General features: G+C 32.2%; 1 protein-coding gene across 1 annotated transcript in view; it reads right to left on the reverse strand.

The window, feature by feature from the left end:
- Positions 1-17352: 17352 nt before the first annotated feature.
- The window catches only part of LOC134234075 (cell adhesion molecule 2-like), a 35178-nt gene continuing 27429 nt past the window's right edge, over positions 17353-25101 (reverse strand). The window contains exons 6-13 of the mRNA XM_062716140.1: positions 24637-24722; positions 24295-24330; positions 23451-23509; positions 23181-23215; positions 18378-18459; positions 18021-18287; positions 17653-17709; positions 17353-17455 (exon numbers count right to left, since the gene is read on the reverse strand). The gene's annotated coding sequence lies outside the window, so the exon portion shown is untranslated. The remainder of the gene's footprint in view (positions 17456-17652; positions 17710-18020; positions 18288-18377; positions 18460-23180; positions 23216-23450; positions 23510-24294; positions 24331-24636; positions 24723-25101) is intronic.

The following is a 25101-nucleotide window of genomic DNA, read 5'->3' on the forward strand; positions in this document are numbered from 1 at the left end:
GAATATTTTATCTTTCACCGTTTAATAATGGCCACTAAATTTTAAAACAACATGTTACTTTATGATTTTTTTTGATGTTTATCACGATAAATAAAAAGAAAAAAACTCTTTTTAAAAACAAGAGATGTTTGTAAAATACTTATGTCCCTCCTCTAAATGACTGTCCAGAATTTTTCTAAGTCCAAGGGTCATGTCTCACACTCAAAACAGATCTTGGCCTAAATATTTTCATGATAATTCTGAATACCAAATTTCATTTCAATATGTGCAACCTCTGCAAAGAAAAGGAATGGAAAGTGCAAATAATTGGAATTTTTCTAAGTCCAAGGGGCATCAAGTTCTCTGTCCAAAATGGCTCGATCATACCTACCTGCAGAACTGTAGCTATCCGAAAAATATATTGAAAGACTCCGATCTGTCAATATATATATTTATTTCGGAGAGCCATGTCCAGTCCTGCAACTAGATCATACCCAAATCAGAACTTGATTTAAATATTCTAATGATAATTCTGTATACCAAATTCCTTTTCAATATAAGCAATATGCTCTCCCTTTGTCGAAGAGGGGCTTAAAAAGTGTAGAATAATATATGATTTCATTTCGAGTTGACATTTAAAAAAATCTGAAAAAGAAATCGATGTATGGTAGCACATTTTATGAATTGTTAAAATATGGTGCTTTGACATTTTTTTCTCTTAAAATTACATGTATTATTAAAAAATGATTTTATGATATTTTCCTAATCTACTTGTAACAGTTGACCTTTCTGTCTCTGGACCTATAAAGTCCAAGAATAAATCCAGTGCTTTAAGTTTAAGGTTGCAGTATAATTGTCTTGTCGCTGAATCTCGCACAGATTCATTTGTCTCCTAGATGTTACAGACAAGTGTCAAAACTAATCGCAGCTCTGTTTATAATTAATTTTCTCGCAGTGCTATTACATTGATATTGCTTTCCTTATTGAGATCGATGTTTTGAGGCCTTGTAGTGACACCTTAGTGAAGATTGTTTATTTATTTCAGACACTTTGTTTTTTCTTTGCAGTGACTTTGCATTGTTTGATAAGAGGGGTGATGCCCCAATGCATTTTACCATTACTCCAAGCCAGACCGATAATACAAAATGGTCATCTAAGTTGTTTTCTTTGGCACTAAGACCTATGGCATGAAATTGACAGACTTCTAATATGTTATCAGAACAAATGTTGTTGTAATTGTGCTTTTCAGAAACACTATGCACTATGCTATTTTTCCCTCTTTGAATTTTTTGCTCGTAAACTAATAAATAGCTATTTTGAAAGAGAAAACCTTCCAATCCGTTAACCAACACAATAGATTACAAGCAATACAAAAGAACTTTGTATATTTGGGTGTAATGGTGGAGTGTATTGAATATTAAAACAAGAAAGCACGAAAAAAGAGATCTTGGACACCACAGATACTTTTCATTTTCCTACTGGAGACGATGGAAACCATCTCCATTACACTTTTTTTATATTATTAGATTACCCAGAAAAAAATATGGATCCTGCGATGCAAAATAATGGAAATGAACATTTTATATGCCACAGAGGGTCATCACACACATGGATAAGTTAATTATATTCTACCCTGAATATTGTAAACCAGAAGACTCTGACGAGATTGACGCTCTACTGGGTTGTACTTATAACAAAGGAAGAGAAAAGTAGCAGTATACAGTTGTTGACTGGGGTAGAGGGAAACAGTCGATCTGTTGGATCGGAGTGCAAACTGTTGCCCAAGGTCGTAGGCTGTGGGCCACATCTTGTACCTTAGTGTAGTCTACTTGTGTACCAAGTTATACTGAAATCAGACCAAAACTGTAGGTGGAGTAGCATTTTGAAAGTTTTCACAGATATTTCTAATTTTAGTAACCACGTCAACACCGTTCACAGAAATCAAAAACCTATATACAGAATTATGTATCTTAGTGTAGTCTACTAGTGTACCGAATTATATTAAAGTTAAACCAAAACTGCATGTGGGAGGCGTATCATTTTGAATGTATTTCAAAGAAATTTCTATTTTTTCGTAACCACGGCAACACCGTTCATCGAAATGAAAAAAAAAAGATTCACAGAATTATGTATCTTAGTAAACTCTACTTGTGTGCCAAGTTATATTGAAATCAGACCAAAACTCTAAGAGGAGTAGCATTTTGAAAAATAGTTTACAGACAGACAGACAGCTAGACAGCTAGACAGACGCATTAGTATCGCATAAGCTCTTCTGGTCTCTGACCAGAAGAGCTAAAAAATATTAAAAATAAGAAAAAGTGAAATAAATTTCAAATACAATGTGACGAGAACATTAATGAAAGTTTCATGAAATATGGAAATAACGAACAGTACTCAAGGTCAAACCCATTCAATTAACGAATATAAGTCGGGAGCCGAGCAATCAAACCTCTAAAAAACATCAGAGGTGGGATCAGGTATCATGGAGGAATAAACATCCCCTTCAACCGGTCATAACCACCGTGTGCTCTTTGTCGTGATTGGGTAAACGAAAAAATAATGTATTATCAGGTGGAAGGAAAACTGTTTGTCAGTATTTGACCTAATAATAAATGTAGATTGTATTTACTGATAAGGTAGGTCACTGTATAGACGATAGAACTTGCGAAATGATGACTAAGACTGAAAATATCCCTGTTTCATCAACTTGTTGATTGATAGCTTGCCTCTTTTAACAACTGATCATACGAAATATCCTCTTGCGTATCGAATCAACCGGGATGCATAAGCCCTATATGCAAGTGACAAAAGTATATTGCAACATAAGTAAGGGAAATTGACGACAGGAAAGTTAAAGTCATCAGGTTAATCATAAAGTTTTGTCAGGTTACAATAAACGCCCCTTTCTAATAAAATATCCATATATGAAGTAGATATATCAGCTTTTTGGCCTGGTGTCTTTCATTTGTAGTTCATTTGTATTGAGAATCTATTTATGAATGGAAGTAACTATTGTTGATTGATAATATCGAAATATCTAAAATGTCGAGCTGGCAGTCAAGGCTAATGTTTTCGTCTCATGTGGTAGTTTTTGAATAAATTCTGCTTCATATGAATACAAAAGCAGGTCTTCCAATAATGGGACACAATTGGTACCCATGACAATTACAGCAGATTGATAGAAGATCATATCATAAGATAAACTGTATACATATAATTTCTTTTGGAAGTTTTCCAAATATATTAGATAATCTTCTTCAATAGCATAACAATTCCAGTTGAATTTGGGGTTGCACATTCATAATGAAAGGTCAACAATTGTAGATTGTACTTAAGAGATCTCGATAAGGACATAGGAGAACAAAACGAACGGGGAATGATTAAAAAAGAATATTATAGAAACGATTACACAGGGAAAAAAAGTTTTCGGCGAGAATGCCCCCTCCCCCTAAAAAACACGAACAAATCTAGGAACAATGATAAAAACAAGAGAAAGCAATTGCTCAGTCCCTTAGATCATCGAAAGTAGATGCAGGAAAAAAATCTACGGGACTTGGTACTGGAGCCATTGTTAATTATATAGTGGACAGGATGGAGAGTGTATTTGGTACTACAGAACGACGATTGTTTGATTGATTGTATGTTGTTTAACGCCTCTCTCGAGAATTTTCACTCATAACGAGACGCCACCACTTGCCGGTGGAGAGCTACAACTTTTGTCCTATGTTCGGCACTTAGGGCCATAGAGCAGTGAGGGATCTTTTTCGTGCCAGCACCTACTGCAACACGAGACCTTGGTTTATAAGGTATCATCCACAGGACCGGTCTCCACGTCCCACAGTGGGATTCGAACCCGCGACGTAAGGATCGACTCCTTACTTCACGACTCTAAGGCAGACGCTCTAATCACTGAGCCACGCGGGCGAAACAGAACGACGAGAAACCACCATTATACAGTTCTACAATGCATGACAACGGAAAGGAGTGCATGAGTTAGATATGTCGTTTGGAAGAGATTTTTAGAAATCATTTTCTATTAGTTGTATGTGGGGATTAATTTATACGCGTAAGCACAAATAAGGGTAGTTGTCATAGTATATAAGAAGTTGGTCACGTAAAGCGGTTTCGACGAGCAATAATCAACCAGATTTTACGCTTTTTTTATACATATAGATATATATATATATATATATATAATGTATAACTAAAGATGTTTCATTGTATTTTGCAGATAGATTGTATTTGGAATTTTGGCATCATCCAGTGCATCGCTACTTAAAGTCGCGTGTTAATTGTACATATATGCGAATAAACTGGTTGATAGGCGCTCAACATACTTTATATCTGCGTTCTGAAATAGAAAGATTTGAAACGAAGGAGAACATAAAGCGGTTATCAAAGGAAGTGCAACCAAGTAATAAGGATACTTATGAGAAATTATGATAAAAAACTGGAATTGATTACATCAAGGATTAAGGGTATTATTGTTTACAAATTTTATGTTTTGTCCAATTTCAAGTAAATGGCAAGGAGATCAGACTTGTAAACAAGGACATGAAAATAAGAAGGCACAATTAAATAGATTAAGAAACTCAAATTTAAGGAATGATTCAACAGTTTACCACCAAGACAGTGCTTTGGAAATAAAAAATCAGAAGGACAGTGTAGGGCCAACAAACTGAAATTGCAAAGATCTTGGTGAACCATATCATAGAATTCTGCCACAGTGCAGAGGAGGATGGGGATGTCACATCTGGAAAGTCATACAATAGACGTCATCAATACAGAAATTACATTGGTCCAAGGTATAATCAAGGGTAAAGTTATGAATTCGAGCACGATGGACATAACGACAATCAGGATTTTGCTCTACAACGGACAGGGAACGTAGTACCTCTATGCTATAGATGCAGGAAAAAGGACAAGATTCTTAACACGTAGATGTTGTGCGTTTAGCCCACAGCAGGAGAAGATACCTCATTACAGAAGTCCAAATAGGAATAGAATAAGTGAACCTCAGAAGTTGAAGCAAGTGAAGAAAGAAAGTAAGCTCATTTAGTAGTTCTGCTGTTTCAACAATCAGCAATGATTTTTATGTGAAACAAAGTTCATCTGATAAATGAACTACTAAAAGTGAAATGTGCTGATGATCAATAATTGCCATATTAAGTTAACCACCCAAAATGAAGGAAAACAAAATCATTGGATGAACTACTTCAGTTTCCACTATACTTGGTGTATCCGCTGGCAAATATAACAGTCAAATACCAATACTAAGAGGAACAAATGTATTGCAACACATGGTAGATAGTGTCAAGGACAAAAATATCGAGACAGATATCAACAGGATGCTATATGGAACTCAGTATTTACATTTTAGGAAAATGACGATACGAGAAAAAAAACTCGCTCGCAAAAGCTACAGCATTGGAATTGTGATATCAGCTAAATCACTGCATTATCATACTACCAAATTCAACAATTTATAAATCGTAATATGCCGACAAAACTATACCGTATCACGAAAGCTGTTCCACAAGCCAAAATCAAATCTTGCTCTGTAATTCCACTATAGACCTGTAAATAATACCATCACTTACAGAATACAGCTATCCAGGTAATCATGTGATAAGAATGGACATTGAAAATTAACGTCTTTACAAGGACAGTACAAGTTCCAACTTCATCTATACTGTGCAAGCAACAACATGTGAAAGGTAAACTATCTTTAAACATTTATTCCTTGTTCTAGTCTCTAGTAAAGAAAAGATGTCTTGAGCTTAGCTAAGATTGTAGGAAATGGACTTACAATTTCAGAGAAACAAAGAGCAGGGAATCTATTAATGAAGTATGAGGATGTGTTTTCTAAATCAGCCGTAGACATCGGACATACTAACATCGTGAAACACAGAATTGATCTGCATGACGATACATGTCAACAACGACCAATGTGTATACCAACAGCTACCTGCAGAACTGTAACGTTTTGTACTTGTAATTAGCGATCCTAGTAATGCAAACATTGTGCAATTTACAGCACAAGATTTTCAACGCACAGTTGAGGATGTGTTTCTCCCCTTTCCAGCATCGGACAACAAACTACGTTTTAACCAACCTGTGTATTTTATCCACTTCCTTTCTCTTAATATTCTCTTTACAAACCAACAAATTTTGAATTTTCTGCAATCTGACACAAAAATCAAAACAAACGTTTTTAGGTCTGTATCGACGAAACTAAAAGGTATACATACTGGATGGTAAGAGAATATGTATAGAATTAGGGAGTGAGAGGTAGATTGACCAGTGCTGGAATGTGGAGAAATTCTTCCCAAATTGTGCGCAAAAACTGCGCCGTAAATTGTACCATACATATACTAGTATTTGCATTACGGGATCTGTAGCGTAAACCATAACGATACAGTTCTGTCGCTAACTACAAACTATGTACTTAGTATAAGGACGCTAAAGACCCATTAAGAAAGATGCTAGATGGAGGAATTTTAAGAAAGTTTGTCACTGTGGTCAAGTGATATTATCTGTTGTCGGTAGAGGAACAATGAATTGCGCATGTATTTGGCATAAAATAGTTTCTTTACCATCTTGGACATGAAGATGGGTAACATCAGTATGAGTAACACAAAACCCACATTTACAATTAAACACTGGGGTTTATGTGCATCATCACAAATCATTCGGCTAAGTCAATGCTTCGGACGCATACCGTGTGCTTATTGAAGATTATGTTGAAAGGCTCATCTTGGATATATGCTTTGACCTACCTAAATGACTTGATAGTTTTCTTTAAACCAACGAAGAGCATATAGAACATTTGGAAGGAAAAGATGTCTCATCGACAATGAAATGGTGAACAAAGAAGTGTACATTCTTTAGTCAATGAGGAGGATACAGAGCAAGACAAGGAAAAGACCAACAAAAGACAAACAAGGTCGCAGCTAAAACATGCAGATGAAGTTTACCAATTCCTGGATTTTGTTGGTTATTACAGCAGATTCATTGACTGATTTCTACAGTAGCTCGACCATTAAATAAACCAGTTACTAAAATCTAAAAGAGTGTTGGGACAGGAGCTGGGGGCATCAAAAGAACAAAACAATTGGAAATGGAGTGATGAACAGAAACAAGCCCCCAAGACTCTAAAGAATGAACTTACTACCTGTTAAATTCTAGGATTCCCAAATTACTCCTTACACGTTGAGGTACACTGTTCACTGTAAATAAAGATGCCTTAATCATCAAATATTGATGTCGTATTATACAAGAGACAAGGAAGACTTAGACATGATAAAGCCTTGGCCAGTAGGAGTTTGTCGAAATCAGAGAAGAATTATCTTGTTCACCTATTGGAATAAATGGCTTTTTGCTGCGTGTGAAAAATTTCATACACAGACAACAACCTACTCACCTATGCATGTCTGACATGTAGCGTATGCAAAACTTGACGCGAACAAGCCAAAGATGGATGCTTCAATTCTGAAACACTTTATTGACTTGGAACACACAATGCAGATGCATATGGAACAAGCAGGATACGAAACCAGAGAATCAATATATATGATGTCATAAAGACTTTTTTACAACCTGATTGTATCCAAATGTTACCATGTAAAATACTTACCCCTATCTCAATCTTCAGTTGACAGTCTTGAAGACTTCAGTGATCAAACAGAGGTTGATATTCGTTGTCGTCAGGACAATGACCCAGTTCTAAGATTCTTAAAACTATACGTGGAAGATCAGTAGAAAGTAGCACAACACCATCTACAATACAAGGGACAAAAATTACAGGAACTCTGCAACATTTATGGAATAACCAAGTCCAGGACAAAGCCAAATGAGCAACGGCTTAACAGAACGTTTCAAAAGAACATTTTTCAGGTAAAAGAGAAAGTTATCAAAAACAGGATTGGAAGTCACACAATTCAAATTCAGCTCTTATAAATATATATCAATAACATACATGAAGCAGAAAACAACTGGACATTAACCATTCTTTCTTGTATTTGGACGAAAACCTAGACATTCACCTGATCTTATTTTCAAAGAAGACTCACCAAATCAACAAGAAAAATGAAAACCTGAATGCCTACATAAAATCGTTGAAATCCTAATTAGAACATTTTAACTACTTGGCACAGAAATGTATTGAAAATGCCCAGAGAAGTCAGAAAAAGAATTATGACATTAAGGTAAGAAGTACTGTTATTCAGCCAGGAGACAGAGTGTTGGTCATGATTGTTGCACTGGAAGGCACTAAGAGATTATCAGACAGATGAGGAGATTGATTGATTGCATGTATATTGTTTAACGTCCCTCTCGAGAATTTTTCACTCATGTGGAGACGTCACCGTATGCTGGTGAAGGGCTTCAAATTTAACACACAAAAAATACTCGGCACCTTTTCAGGGCCATTAGCAGTGATGTTGATATATGCCAGCGCCTACCGTGACAAAGAACCTACGTTTTTAAGGTCATAACAGCAATAAGTGACTTTCACTGATAATCCAGCGCTTGGCGAAGGAACAGTCACTACCTAAAACCAGTTATAGTACAGAACCACCTTAACAAGTATGTTCCCTCGTGCAGTGTTAAGAAAGGAAGCAACTATAACACATTTGAAAAAATCTTTACAACTGAACCTTTTGCTACTAAAAGAACATCAAATTGGCCGACAACGGTCATCGATGCTGCAAGAGATTTAGAAGAAGAAAAAAAAATCAGAAAACATCAGCATATTTGGAAGTTTTGGTATGCTTTGATATCGTTTACGACTAAGTGGTTGTCAAACATTGTTTTGAAGTCGACGAAGATTATGATAGTAGTGATCACGAGTATTCAGAAAATAGTGAAACCACGAGTAAACGTTTTGTGGACGCTTGTTTGCTAAAAACAAGTGAGTTGCTTTCCTCATAGTCTACAGCTGGTCATAAGATAAGGATTAAAAGTGTATAATATTGTGAAACACTTTAAGCCCATTCCATTCAAGATGCCGCTGCAAAAGTCTCACCAATTGTAAATTATATCAGAAAATTTGTTAATATAGGGGATTTTGAAGATCATAAAAATCTTGCAGGCTGGCAACACTACACGTTAAAACCCAGAATTGCGAACCATATTCATTGTCCTGAATGAAAAAAATTAATCTGGGGTCAAAGTTGTCTCCTTATGAAAGAACGCATCGGGATGAACTGATGTTTCTTTCTAGGAGCAATTAAGTCCAATCACTGCAAGATTGACAATTCAAGTGGACTATGATACCAGATTGACTTAATTAGTCTTGATTATAATTCAAAATTGTTCTCAACCCCTGCGGAGTCAATATATATTTTTTAGCTATGCATATGTATGACTGTGATTACTGTTTCACTTTAGACCTCAGATTTAAAATAAGATAGCATGAAACAGATGAAAAAAATCTGATGATTTTTCAGTTTAAAACCATCTACACAATTAAAAAGAACATGATTCTGGGTTCAGGAATGTGCAAATGAAGGTTGATGATTTATCAATAGTGGTTATAATGAAGAATTGAAAGTTTAACGATATTTTTTTTAAAAACAAGGTAGGATCAGATGTCAAGGAGAAACGAGCCTTCTTCTTGTAAAATATCTAAATATGAAACAGATGTGTCACACTTGTATATATCGTGTCGATAAATGGATGGAAATAACTATTGGTAGTTGATATAGCCTTGGTGATTTATCTGTAAATGTCTTTTTTTCCCTCATTCATAATATTTTGAATAAATTCTGTTTCATATAAATACAATCAGATTCGTTATAACGAATTCATCTGAATTCGTAATGGTATTTCAATACATGTTTTATTGATAACAAATTAAAATCGTTTAAACATATCATACAATTTGTTATAACGAAAGGAATTCTTATCCTTTTGCTTGTCAATAAAATATGTTCAAAACAATTCTTATAATAAAATCCTAAATTTGTTTTATATCGAATTAAATCCGTTTCATCAAATTCAAAAATCAAGGCCTAAAGAATTATAAATATGAATTCGATATAACATTTGTCGAATTAGTTAAAACGAATCACATGTATACTGTGTACAGGGTTATTTTCGCCCCGTCTTATTTTCGCCCTTTTGCACTTGCGAAAAATTTTGCCCCGTTTTAAATTCGATATAACATTTGTCGAATTAGTTTAAACGGATTATATTCGTTATGTAACGAATTGACGGGTTTGATCCGTCAGCAGGAGATGCTCCCTCCTCAATGGCACCTATTCCCACCTCTGATTTTTTGTATCAAAGCGTTCCTGTACGTTTAATTGATAAAAGTTATGTAATAATTATGTTATTACTATTTGATTTGATATTTTGCTGATTATAAGTAGCTAAATATCAAATCTTTAAATTTATCATTACAACACAACTACATGTAGATTCAAAAGAACAGGATCACGTCGAGTTGACAGGCGCGGGATGAATCAATCCATATCTTATTTTTTCTGTGAAAAAATAAATTTTGAAATATGTATGACTGTGGCAATACTGTGCAAGTGCCTTTTTATAAACATTATGTATTTACAAAACATAAATAATGACTTGTTGGGAATAGAGAGACTTTGTCTATTTTCCTTTTCTCAATTTTACATTAACATTTTAGGTACCTTTGTTAAGGAATAATTTTGACAACATTTTTTAGAAAATCTGATCCATTTAAAACAAAACATACATTATGACTTTTTGTGGGGAATACTAGAGAATGTCTCCATATCAATACTCATATAATTTCCTTTTTTAAACATTTTGTTTGTATATATTACTTTTTATATTAATTTTTTTTGTTTCCCTATCCTATCCCTGGAGGCTATGATTTGAACAAACTAGTATCTAAATTACCTGAGAAGATTTTTTAAGAATGCCATTAATTTTTCACTAATTCATTTTTCCCTTGAGAGACCTGCTTAATAATTCAAAAAGGACTGTCATAAAAGTTTACAATTTATAACCAGGGAATTCCAAAAACTACATAGATAAATAGTCAATGAGGAAATCCATTGTCAAAAGAGTACTTGTGTGTACAATCAGAATGATTCAAACAGCATAATATTGAAGATGATCAATTAAAATGCATAATTGATTTGGGCTATAATTTTTGATTGGCAAAGACACTCAATTTTGAACTGATATGACCTGCAATTTTTGTTTTGGATATCGTGTTTTAGTTAAAAATATTGTTAGTTTGTTACAATTAATCGTGTCACATGCATGAAAATCGGAAAATAGGATCTTATTATGCATCACAGTAGCATGTTAGCAAACAAAATATATAATTTATAGATGAAGGCACCGATTAACATAAGAATGGGAAAGATGGTCGAAAAATCATCCCTTTGTTTTGTTTGATACCTTGATATCCTAATTTTATTCATGCAATTCAATATTTTGCATAGGAAAAGGAAAAAAAAAATAAATATAACTTTGAGGCAATAAGTATTTGATTTGTTATAATATCAATGTCCCAGGCGAAAACACTTCACATCGCGAGTTTGAAGAGCATATTTTTAAAAAATAAATCACAGGAACTTTTGTAAAGTTCGATACATTGTGACATGCAAACATATACACATGCAGCTGTTATGAACATTCTCTTAATTGTTACAATGAGTTCATGTTCCGAAAGAATATTACATATACCCCTGGTATTATCTGTATTATTTATTAAACGGCAAATGAATAAAGGATAATAATAAAATGTGAATTTTTGAAAATCAGCTTAGTTGAAAGTGCTTTTTTGGGTTAAAAATAACACATAAGTAAAAATGTTTAAACGTGTTAATTAACACAAAATGAAAACTTCCGGCGAACAGTTGAGTCAGTTTTTAACATTTGAAATGTCTCGACATTTACTTTTGGGACCATGCCAAAGGTTTTAACAGACCATTAATTCTCTAGTCAAATATGACTTATTTACCAAGAAACACTATTTCTTCAAGAATATTAGAAACGTTTCTATTCCAAGCTTAAATTAAAATTCTGTTTGTAAAAAAATAATTGGTGCATGGGTAGCTTAATTAGAACGAAAATATATATAATTTGCGGAAAAAAAATAATGCATGGGTCACATTAAAAGTAGAAATCGTGATATAATACAAAAAGTTTCACTGTATAAGTTGTCCTAACCTGAACCCCTCCTAAGTTGTCATGATTTGAAAATACTTGAAGCCACACTAACTGATGATGACTTTATATTTTTTGTTTTTTTTATGGGTTGTTTTTTTTTTGTTTTAGATTGTTTGAATGTTTGATCTTTGTTATACATGCACCCTACCCCTTCAGGTCATGATTTTAACAATATTAAATTTACAATATATGAGAATGTTTTTCTATTGATATGCCTAATCAAGGCATTAATATTCTTCAGAAAAGGATTATAATATGTATGGTACATTTCTAGGCATATTATTAAGATTTATTTTAGAGGAACTGATTTCATTCTGTTAAATTGGTAAAATTACATTTTATATATAGTTCTTCTCACAACGGGTTCTAGTAAATGTTCCACCAGACCGCTTTCTTTCCATCTCACAATAAATGTACCGTTAATAAGAAAGCACAACAAGATGTTCGAGGAGAGATTTTAATCGCATATGAAACTTAATTCCAGACTTTTTGACACCATTTAAAAGGATTTTCAATTAAAAATTGAACTAGCAAATAAAAATAACTTTTTCTTAATAATTTGCTGATTTATTCTGCTAAAAATCCTTCTGATTATACACAATTGGACTCTGAAGATGATATTAAAAAGGTGCATGAGTTACCCATTGGCAATATCAATACTAGTTTTATGGGATTGATTCTTCCAACAATCTGTCTATATTCCCAAGGACAATAAATGAAATTGTTGTAAGCAAACCTATATTTGTATGCATTAAAAGGAGATTTCAAAATTTTTTACTTGAAATATATGGAGATAACAAACAATATTTAAGGTCAAATGTTCTTTAAACAACACACATGTAGAGAAGAGCAAACACGGACCTCCAAACATCAGAAGTTGGACCAGGCCAAGGAGGAGTAAGTTTCCCCTGCCGACCGGTCACACCCGCATTGTGCTCCTTGGCATGATCGGGAAATCCATCGACAATTCAGTGTGTAAATAAGTCCTAACAATAAGTATGATAAAGTCAGTCAGCATTTTACCTAATGATGAATTGAATCTTGTTCAATACAACATTTATAATATATATCGACGACGTTTTATCAATTAATGACATTCATTTTTGTTCAAACCTTGAATAAAATACTTCTGTTTGTATACAATGCATTGAACAATCGTGCTCCAAATTACTTGTACGAGCTTCTCAAAATATACTCTCCTTCCGGGTCCTTACGTTCACAGTGCTCTTTTCTTTTGGATGTTCCTAAAGTTAGAACTGTTACGTACGGCAGTCGTCGATTTGACTACGTTGCCGCCTCACTATGGAACTCTCTTCCTCTGTGTCTTAAAAATTCCAAATCTGTTTCCGCTTTTAAAAAAGGTCTTAAAACTCACCTCTTTGAACGAGCTTACGAGGGAATGTAAATATTGTTTTTATAGTGATATACCTAATGAAAAAAGACACTGAACTGATCTTAAAGTCTAGGGTTTTTTATTTTGTGCTCTACTGATCAAGTACAGGTTCCTTTAATATTTTTTTTTTCGCTTTTAATGTTTCATTAGTTGTAAATTTATTAAAGTGACTCCCACGCAACGTAATATTTTATGGTCTTTTAGTACACATAAAGTCTTTTAGATATCCTATTTTTATGTACAAATATGTATTATGTATTTTTTTTAAAAGTAATTTGTTCGCCATTTTGTATGTTTATATATATATATTTTAATGTGAAGCGCACTAGAGTGTCATTATTATAATGCGCTATAGAAATTATTGTATTGTATTGTATTGATAGATCGCTTTGATACAACAGAGTCTGATACTTAAAATATAGAAACAACGAACAGTCTTTAAGCTCAAATGTTCATTCAAACAATACAAATCAGGAGTAGTGCATCGTGGACCTCTAAAACATCAGAAGTGGGATCAGGTGTCATTGAAAAGTATGCATCCTTTGCCGATTGGCTATATGCGTCGTATGTTCTATGTCATAAGTGAGAAAAGACAAAATAATCTGCAGATAATTCAGTGTGTAGATTTAAAAAAAACAATATCAGTCAGCAAATGACATAATGAAGGACTGTATTTGCTGGCAAGGTAATTGTATCTACCATCGAACTTTCAAAGAAGAAGGTATGGTTTTGGCTTTATTGTGCCCTAAAATGTAATGACATCAAAAAGTTTTGAAACTGGCTTAAATATTAGTTAAATAAATGACTCTGATAAATAAGGTAAGAATATGGCATGAAGGTTTACCATTCTGCAAATATGACGTCATTAATGTGAAGCATTTATTTTCAACAGAAAAAAGCCTCAAAATGGCACATTTCAAAGGTGATTTTCCTTTAGAAAACAGTGTCCACAGCCGTCGCCAACGTTCATTTATTGATATTGTGTACAAAATTCAATAATAAATCACATATCTCAAGATCTTTGTGGGCGATGCCTGTGGACCATGTTATCTGAAAGAAAATTCCATTGAAAATTGGTGTCTTCTGCAACTTTTAAGAAAATGCGGGAAAATGCACATGTTTATGACGTCATAATTAGCATTTAATTTAAAAACACATATGAGAAAAATGACTTGTATGATTTTTCTGCATTGAATTTCAATTATTTAAAAAGCATGATTTTTCAACTTTTACACCAGTTTCATTTTTTAGAAAATCACAGGGCAAAATTATTATGGAAACCATACCTTCCTCTTGGTGACCTTAAATGATCGTTGGTATTCTTGTTTATTGATAATCCGTTTTATAATTGGACATTCTATTAAAGAAATAGATCATTATCAAAATTACAACAAGAGATTTATTAGAGACCTGATGATTTCAACTTTTTATCGTCAAAGTTTCTTTATATTTTGAAGTCTTATTACACCTGCATATTGAATTAATATCTCGATAATGATTTGATAAGCAAAGGCACGTTCTTCGTATGAAATGTTTTTTTTAAATGAGTCGAGCTTAATACCATATAAGGATAATAAGTTTAAGTACCGGCCGACAGAGCATGGTTACTTATCTTTAGCGCTGATTCCACTTCTGATGTTTTAGAGGACCGTGTTACCTCTGCTCCGATTCTGTGTTGCTTTAATGAATTCTTGAGCTCGATTTCTGTTCGTTGTCTTCATATTCCAGCAATATTTTCCATTTTAAGAATGGTAAACTGGAGAGACTGCATTATTTGGGAATCGGTAGACAAAGAAGAGCATGCTTAGTGTTTTGCTATCTGTCATTACAAATTGTATGTTGTTTCAAATGGAAGTGAGCGTGTTAACTGTTCTTGATGAATTAATAAGAGTAACCTTTGTGAAAGAAATGTATATATATTAATATTATCAATTAAGTTATATTTCAAATATTTTATTATTCTTCCGTATAAGTCCAAAATGCATAATAAAAAAGAAGAAATATATTGCACACAATTTGCTGTTTATTGCTAACATCCGCATCGTGCAGTCTCCAAATTATCACCCACTTATGCTTCACAGCATAAATATGGTGCAGTAAGTAGAACAAAGTACATGTACATGTATGTGAGTACGACAAGAATTATTTCCTGTTGATTGAACTTTGCCAAAGCTTGAAAGGAACTTTAAGTTTTAATTAAATCCAAAAACGATCAACTCGGTTCAGATTTAATTTTTCATTAAATCAACATTATGCTTTGTTTCTAGTAATAAATTTTACAATATACAGTTTGTAGACCTCGGCAACATTATATACATGCAAGGATAAAAAACTAAAAAGAGCACTTTAAAGAAAATAAATGTAGGGATATTAGGTATATTCCTTACCTTTTCATCAACATAAAAGTAGAGTCGCAAAGCAGTGTAACACTAGCAGACTTAAAAGGAACAACAGTAAAAACAGACTTTTTTTTACAATCACTTTATTTACCATAATTCAGATAAGATATAGTCTTTAAGTGTTAAATGAACGATTTTAAGTTAAGCTTCGATAGAATATTGAAATTGAATTATCTCAGTGAACTATAAGAGTGGTGTCTTATGAAGTCATTTTGCTGATGACCAATCAAAAGACGTAAACATTTCCGTGTTTCGTTCTTAATATTGTATGTGATATCGAAGAGTCTATAATTTAATTTTCCATGAGGAATTGTTGTATAAAGTGTAGATGAATCGTAAATGTTGATGTCATGTGATGATCTTTGAAATATCTTCTTTTAGAGATTTTGAGGATCCACATCCGATTTTCATAACTTCAAGAATATGATGTAGCACACAGATAAGAGTCTTACACAGATGTTCAATATTTTACTCTATAGTTAAACAATGACCTCGCTTGCAAGTACATATACAATACGTTGTAAGATCGAATGTTGTATTACATTTTTAAGAAAATGTTTAGAAAATTATTTTCACCATGAATTGTGATTTTCCCATTTACCAGGTCATAATACAGAGGAAACAACGGGTGTGAATATTCGAGAGGGAATGGTTATGGTTACTCCTCCATGGGACCTGATTCCACATCATTTTCAGACGTTCATGTTAATAATATTTATTGTTTAAGTAACTAAACTTAACTTAAAGAGTACCCGACTAGTGATAAACGTATCCCATCCCCGATTATCCGTCCTCTATCTTTGTATTTCTTTCTTTTACGACAGTTCATAAAAGAACAGGATGTTTTTTAAATTAGATAAAAACCTTCCTCAAATACTTTAATAACCATTAATAATCATTTCCTCTAATTATGATTTTAATTTCCTGAGTTAACCTAATATTTCAAAATGACTTGGGAGAATAAAATTGCACTTGTCTCGATCCTATCGTTTGACAAAGTGGACCAAAGCAACACCTAAAGCTCGAGTTCTGAAATGACTATCAAAATGATAATTAAAGTCTAGTGTCTTGCATTAAGGAATAACGCACTTGGTCATATTCGTTCACACCATTGTTGTTATAACACATAGAATTCACATTTAGGTTTGACCTGCAAAATAAAAAAAAATGTATTTGATTAAATGAAAAGAACAAACCGTTCCATAATTGAGTCAAATATTCTCACGGAAGAGCTGAATGACACATTCCAAATAAAAAGAGAAAAAAGAAGAAAGATTTACCTTGCGTTAGGTGCATTATGAGTTCTTTTTAATCCTGAAGATTAAAAAAGAGACATTCATGTAAAGTTTATTCTTTTTAATATTCACTTACTGTACATTGACTCTCTCATAGCAATGTGAACACATGTTAAACTTACCATTGTCTTTGAATAAGTATAAGTATACAAATATTGATGTAGTAACAATTATCAGCAGAGGAATCACTACGATGGATGTCCAGAAATAAATACGACAAAAATCTAAATAAAAATAAAGCTGATATATTAGTACATTAATTTTTTTTACAGTGGCCACATTAATACAAAATTATATTTAACTATCTTTATCGCCGATTTACATTAGCATATTCACAAATCAAATGGTATGCATCGTAGGTCCAAATCTTGCAAAATTGGGCCTGTCAAAGAATTTTTGGTTTAAAATTCAAGAGACTCACCAGAGATACAAGGTGTAGTAGGGTCCGGTGAATATGTGCTACCAGGGGACAGACAGTCTAAGACAAAATGTAAGATATCAATTTTAGATCTTCTTTGATATTACTTCTCAACTACATTTTTAAGGAATTTTAATTTTTCTATGAAATTCAACAATTGAAAGATATTGTTAAATTTCTTTAGAGAAATAGAAATTTTAATATTTCGTGGCGTACGAAAAACGTATAATTTTGAATAAAAATGATTTTGTTTCTTTAAAAAACTACTTGATTTAAGGCAGAAAAATTAAACGTTGTCCCTCGAATCTCTCTCTCAACCCCCCCCCCCCCAACCCAATTTAAAAAAAACAACAAACAAACAAACCACAAACCTTCAAGCATAGCTGTTTTATTTAGCTTTAAATTTTCAACTCGATGTCTGGTCTTATTTTCTCTTGTTATCGGATACCAGATTAAAAGGTATTTCACAGATGGATCACTAGGTCGATAAATAAAGTTAACATCACTTGTTTGAAGATTGAACTGGAAATCACTGTCGTTTTCCTTTCTTATATATATATCGACTTCTTCATACCTCTGCGAACTCCATGATATATATATTTCACATCCTCTTTCAACAACATTCAAGAGATTTGAATCTATAGATTAAACATAAAGGTAGAATTGTGGCATTTATTGTTTTGCAGAACATTATGTTCATATAACGTTAATTCTTTCACAAATCTTACCTATTAGGGATATAAAAGCACCGACAAGCAACCCAGTTGTCAAACACATAGTGTTTAATTCAACGACGATTTCTATTTGTGGCTAAATAAGGAAGGGAAATATATATACAAGAGTTTTAAAAAATCGAAATAATATTGAACAAAATTTAGGAAAAAGAATTTCCTGAGATATATTTAATAATATTTGGTGTATATTGGGTGTAATACCTTTCGATAATATTTAATTCTTTTCATACATTGTGATATTTATTATATTTGTAATATGAAGATGCACATTTAAATGTGTATTTTTAGAAAACTCCCCCTTAATTTATTCTACTACATATGTATTCCCATAAGGGTCCAATCTCACCTCACCGGAAAATATAACAATGTCTTATAAATCCTGCAGACATTGCACATAACAATATCCAACAAACACACACAGTTCACTTTCTACGATTGACATTATTCAAAATCACAGTTCAGAGTTTAATACTTTTAACAATGAAGTCAACTAAAGTAAATCAAATCTACACTACAAATACTGGATTCGAAACTTTATAAAAAAAAAATCCTAAAAAGACCCATTAGCGCCCCAGCATCTCCTTTACTAAGTACATGTCTTTGTTTAAAATTATTAACTTTGGTGAAGGAGAAACTTCAGACAAAATGGAAATAGGCTGTGAATTATCAAAATCTCCAAACAATTTATGGAAAATAAAAAATGAACATTCCAAAAGTAATAACATCAAAACGTATGCTTTTCAGTGTATCTTTACATTATAAGAATATTCCTCCCAATTAATAAAAAATTACCTTTTTGATAGCATTGTTACAACGCACTTTGAAAAAAAATCAAAGTGCGTTAAATTTGATACCAAATCAACGCACTTTAAAAAAAAATTCTTTTCAAAGTGCGTTGATATCGACCATAGTAACGACCTTTGGAAAAAAAATGTGCATGACTTGATCAATATTCTTGAAAATCTTAGGTATGATAAATAATTGAAACTGTTGGATAACTTTTCGGTGATAAGGTCACTTCAGGATTTGAAAGTGAGCGATTTTGATTTTTCCATACTTTGAAAATTATTTCCCTCTTAAATGTTTTACTGTACTTAAGTTTTCCAGTCTGCATGCATTTAATGTAAACTAATATTCATTGAAAGTTTTCAACGTCACACCATGCAGTTATGCAAATACATATATTTAGGTGTTGCATAGGCATCGGTACCGGGGGGGGGTGTTAGTCACACAGGTTTGCAAAGATATACATAATATAGGTATTAAAAATTGGGGCTTACCTTGAGGGGTGTCCATTTTCATTTTGCTACCTAGGTAAAAAAGAGTTGGTCTGAGAGACCTTCTAATATACTCATCTTCTCCTTGTTCTCGATGAAGATTAATCAACACATGTAAATTAAAACATTTTTTTAAAACATATAATTATTACAAATTGATTCTCTCAATTACTGAAATCTAAGTCTAGAATTTTTGTTTTATACATAATTTTTTTCAAAGTGCGTTAAATGTCCACATGGTAAAAATGTTGATATACACCCTTAACGCACTTTGAAAAAAAAAATTAAAGTGCGTTGATTTTGTCCCAATTTTAACGCACTTTGAAAATCTTTTTGAAAGTGCGTTGCCACATAGCATATACAATTTCAATAGAAATGAAACTCAAAAAAATTTAAATCTTATGATTGGTCATCTAAAAACCTATTTTGTTAAAAAATCAATCTGATTCTACTCACAAGTATTCCAGAGGTGATATTATGAGGATGCTGGAGACCCTCATTGACACAATTAATGCAGTCTTCGAAGTTAAGTCCGCATATCGCAAACAATTAAATTTTTATTCATTGGCGGATCCGAACTAAACTAAACATTGATTCTATGGTACAAGCATTTTAAAAAGTAGGAAGAACTTGAAGATACATGTAACTTAACTTGAATGAAAAACGTCATTCAACGACTAGTTCTAGCTTTTAAAAGATAGAACAAGAGGCTTTAAAAGGCTCGCAAAATAATTTAATATTTGTTACCTTCGGCTTTTAATGTGTGTGTTTGTTGGGGGGGGGGGGCTCCGACAAAAAAAAATCTGTGTACAACACAAAATAAATATTTAGAGAGAGAGAGACTGACAAAACTATATTTAACAATTTTGCTTTGAGTGGTTAAGTCAGACATTGTAGAAAATGTGAACAAGCCTACATGTAGAAATTTTCTTAATTGAATTTTAGTTAGAAAAAACATGCATATGGTCCACGTATTGCAGTCCTTTTTTTAAAGGACAGCAACTTGTTTTATACTTTTATGGATTTTTTTTTTAAAAACTTCTTTACGAAAAGAGGAAAACGCTTATTGTTACCTTCAATTAAAAGAATATATAGAGAGAGATTGGAATGTAGTGTTTATCGCGCTTGCATTAACCTTTAATTTTTTTTAATTACACTTTTACTCATGCGTTCAAAACCCTTTATTTTTTCATGTTCTGCACATTATAATACCAGAGAAGTTCAAAATAGCCATGACAGTTACTCTGACGAGATTTAGTGAGACTACAGCGAGATATTGTTAGATTTATCTGATCAAACAGCTGAATGAGAATAAGAATTGCATTGTGGGTTTCAATATACGGATACTACAGAAATTGATATTTCCACGAATTTCGTAAATGAAAAGAAATTTAATGTTTATTATTATTTTTTTCTGTCCATGTTCACGATAACCAACAATTTTTTGTTTAATAAACGTGGAATTCTAGGTTTCTCACAGCTATATACTCCAAGGATATTTACATCTGCATTCTTTTGTTGTATACTATAAAAAACCTCTGTTATCCATGTAAATACCAAATAGATGTTGCTCGTTTTCATTACCCTGGTGTTCTGAACTTGTTACATACTACATGTATATTATTACATTAAACATATTTTGTATTTAACTAAAAATTGCAAACGCCCGTGACATCTTTCATATTTTTATTTTTGAATTTTTTTTCTTCTTAAGAATAGTTTTATTTGCATTTTGCATTAAACTCAATCATTGATTGACCTGAACCACGTGTTCGATGTACAATTTTGGCGTCAATGTTGCTTTTTTATTTAACGATGTCAATTGTTTGTAGTAAGATCTGCTGTGCGCATTAAATTTATTAAAAACATAAAAAGATTTGCCATTATAAAATATATTTCACATTTTCTTCTACCAGCGTATCGGACAATTGTGGAAAAATTGTCGCTTATGAGCTCCAATTTTCACCGTAAATTATCACACAAGAAATGATAAAGTACTACCTAAGTAAACTGCAATTTTTACTCTCCTCTAGACATCCTTTTCTGAAAATCTTTCAGAAATGGAACACATTTTTCTTAGGATAAAATATATGGAGATAACAAACATCTAACTGTTTGTTAACTAAAAGTCCATAAAAAAATAAAAAAATTGGAGCAGAGAAAACACCTTCAAAACATAAAAGACGGAAACTGGTGTCATCGGAGAGTGAGCATACCCTACCGACCCGTCAAACCCGCCGTTCACTCCTTGTCATGACCGGGTTATAACGGAAAAATCCGTCGACAATTCAGTGTGTAAATAATTGCAAAACAATTCATATGGAAAACCTTGTCAGCATTTGACTTAATGAAAAATTGTATTTGCTGACAAGTTTATTATATTGATCATAGAACCTACGAAATGTCCTTAAACGAGACCTCTGATATTCTTGTTACATAAACTTCTTTGTCAACAATTTACCTCGTCCTAGAAATAATTCATACACAGAGCATGCTCTTGCGTAGCGAATCAACTGAGAGACATAGACTCCGTATGCTGGTAACAAGGGTATATTGCTGCACAATCAAGTATGTAGAGGATTGAAAAGTAAAAGTCATCATGTTTTTCATAAAGCATGATTGTTAGATTACCAATAACGTCTTTTCTAGTAAAATATCCTAATATGAAACAAATGTGCCAGACTCTGTGGAATCTTTTATATCAACTCGCTTGATTGGGCTCGTGTGATGTTACTTTATTTATGATGTGTTATCTTTATGACGCAATTTCAAAATAGAATATTTCTTTTCAGGTATTTCCACTGGTAAGGAAATGTCCAAAAATAAGTATTGATGGTGTTGTTGGGTAACATGTACTCTTATGTCTCGTCATTCGCTATCACTAATCTTTTCAATAGCATGGAACGTGTCATAATTGCATCTCTTATGTCATTTCCAAGAAAATTGACAATAAAATTCATTTCATTTTGACTGCCTTTTCTACTTTTATTTTGTTTTTCCAACACAAGACTGATGTTTCGGATTTGAATAACTCGTTTTTCAGCATAGTATCCTTTTATTTTGATAATAAACAACATATATTTTTTTGAAATTCCTTTGGCACATATAAGACTATATGGTTGAAAAACCAAGATGTTTTAAAAAGAATGCATAGATTATTTTTTTTACTGCTGAGCTAGAGAAGAAAAAAGAAGTCATTTTATTAGTCTTCAGTTGGCTGCAGAATAATCTTACACATTTCCATAACTAAATGTGTTTTAATTAAACTTAGCTTTTTAAGTTAATGATATTATAAAATATCATAAATTATCAATTTCAAAATCATGTATACTATTCGCATCGTAAACAGAGGAAAAGACAATCTTTTAGAGAAAAAATACAGGTTATATCAACTGTCTAGGAGAAGCAAGCACTCCCTGGCCTACACATTAACTATTAAATAAAGCAGAAAAACATTTGACTCAACAATAGGTGTATCTTCAGAAAGATCATTATACCGAACATGGAAATTGATTCTCACATGCTATTTTGTATTTGAGTACAATCCAGAGTTGACTGAAATAAAGAATATGTCAACAGTTAGGAATAATAACATAATAATGAAAAGTAAAAGAAAACTAGGGTGTAAATATCCGCCTCTTTTAATCAAACACAAAGTCTGCAAGAATGGAGTGTAATTAGATAGCTATGATTTTCTATAACACTTACAGATTACAGGGGAAACATGGGTACTTGTACATAAAAAGTTGATTGCAAGTGAATAAATTGATATATAAAAGTTAAAGTTTACCCTCTGTCGACTTGTCTACGACTTTATAAGAGGAGTCAGGTAATTCCATGTATTCATCTCTGAAACAGCAAGTTGAAGATTATCTAGAACTTCTTTAGAAAAAGTCATTTCCCTACCCATGTCAGAAATAATTTCAGACTCTTTGGTGTCCCTCTATGTTTAAGAATTAAAGTAGAGTCTATATAAAGCACTCCATATCTAGCTCTAAAGCTTACTGCACCACATAAGGATTTACTTAAGAAATCTTAAATTACAATTTTAAAAAACCTCGCATATTAGATTTGGAAAATTGACAAATAATAACTAGCTGTCTTAACTACTAGTAATATTCAATTCAAAGAATATAAGTAAGTACAAATTTTAAAAATCTATAAATCTCCTGAGCCTTTAGCATGAGATTATGCGATTATAGCTTTTTTTGGATTTAAAATTATTTTTATAGCTTCGATGCTGTGAAACTTTTAAAGACATGTTTAGTTGTGTTTATATAAATTTGCATTGATGTAAACATAACAAGTTCCAAATAAATTTATAATGTGTGCAAATTATACTTCCTTGTGTTGTTTCTATAGATGTACATGTGATTCAAGGGAAATTGAAAGTAAGAGAGGTATAGGAATAACCTTGTTAGGCTAATCTTAAAAATAAAGTGTTTCTATGCCTAACATAAGTATTTAGCATTTTATACTTACATTTTGCTTTCTTAAAATAGAACCTACCTCTTATCTAACGGATTAGATGCTGTAAATAGAAAAAAAATTAGTTCCCGTCAAGAGAAAATAGTTTGAAAATAAAAACTATATTTGCGAAGCAATGCCATTGACGTTGCTTGATTCAGAATTACCTTCAATTTTTTCGTAAAAATTAGTGTTCAGCGTTCCTAAAAAGAAATTTTAATGTTTTGTTATTTTCTTTATATCATTTGAAATGTTTGAATTTAATTTTTCATGATAAATCTTATTGACACTTGCTTTAAAAAGACAAACTTAAAAAGTAGTGGGTTGTTTGAAAGTTGGGAGAGTACAAATTACACATTTATTTCAGTGTATAGATCTTTATGTACTCATTTACATATACTTATGTAAAAAAAGAAGTCCATTTATAAAAATACGAAAAGTTATTAGAAAAAATAGATAAAAAGTCAAGCTAAAGTTTTTAGCTCTTTGGCTGAAAAGTCTACACATACCTTTATTTGAATCAGTAGAAATTCCCTCATATTGATGAACATCATGGTTAGAAAACTGATCCACATAACTCGCATTTTGATTTCTGCTAGAACAAATCAAAATTGATAATGCAAACAATAAATAATTGTGCATTGTACTCTTGATATAAAGATAAAATATTGAAAAAAATTTATAAATAAATGAGTTAATTAAGATGTTTAGGTGCATATACCGTATAACATATTATGACTCTCTTCCCTCTCTTTCTTTCTCTCTCTCAAAATAAATTTGAATAAAGAAGATTACGTTGTCAAATCAGAGTAAATAAATTCATGAACAAGAGAAGATTTTATCAATTGCCTTGTATTTTAATAATCTATGTGATTATTAATTTATTGTATTTTTTTTAATCAAATAGGATTATTAATTTTGAAATTCAAATAGTTAAATTGAAATTACAACAAGCCTATTTTATGCTGTAAGAA

Source organism: Saccostrea cucullata, unplaced genomic scaffold (assembly GCF_032062105.1).
Source record: "Saccostrea cucullata isolate Sc308-1 unplaced genomic scaffold, CSIRO_AGI_Scuc_v1 ctg221, whole genome shotgun sequence".
Classification (NCBI taxonomy): Eukaryota; Metazoa; Mollusca; class Bivalvia; order Ostreida; family Ostreidae; genus Saccostrea; species Saccostrea cuccullata.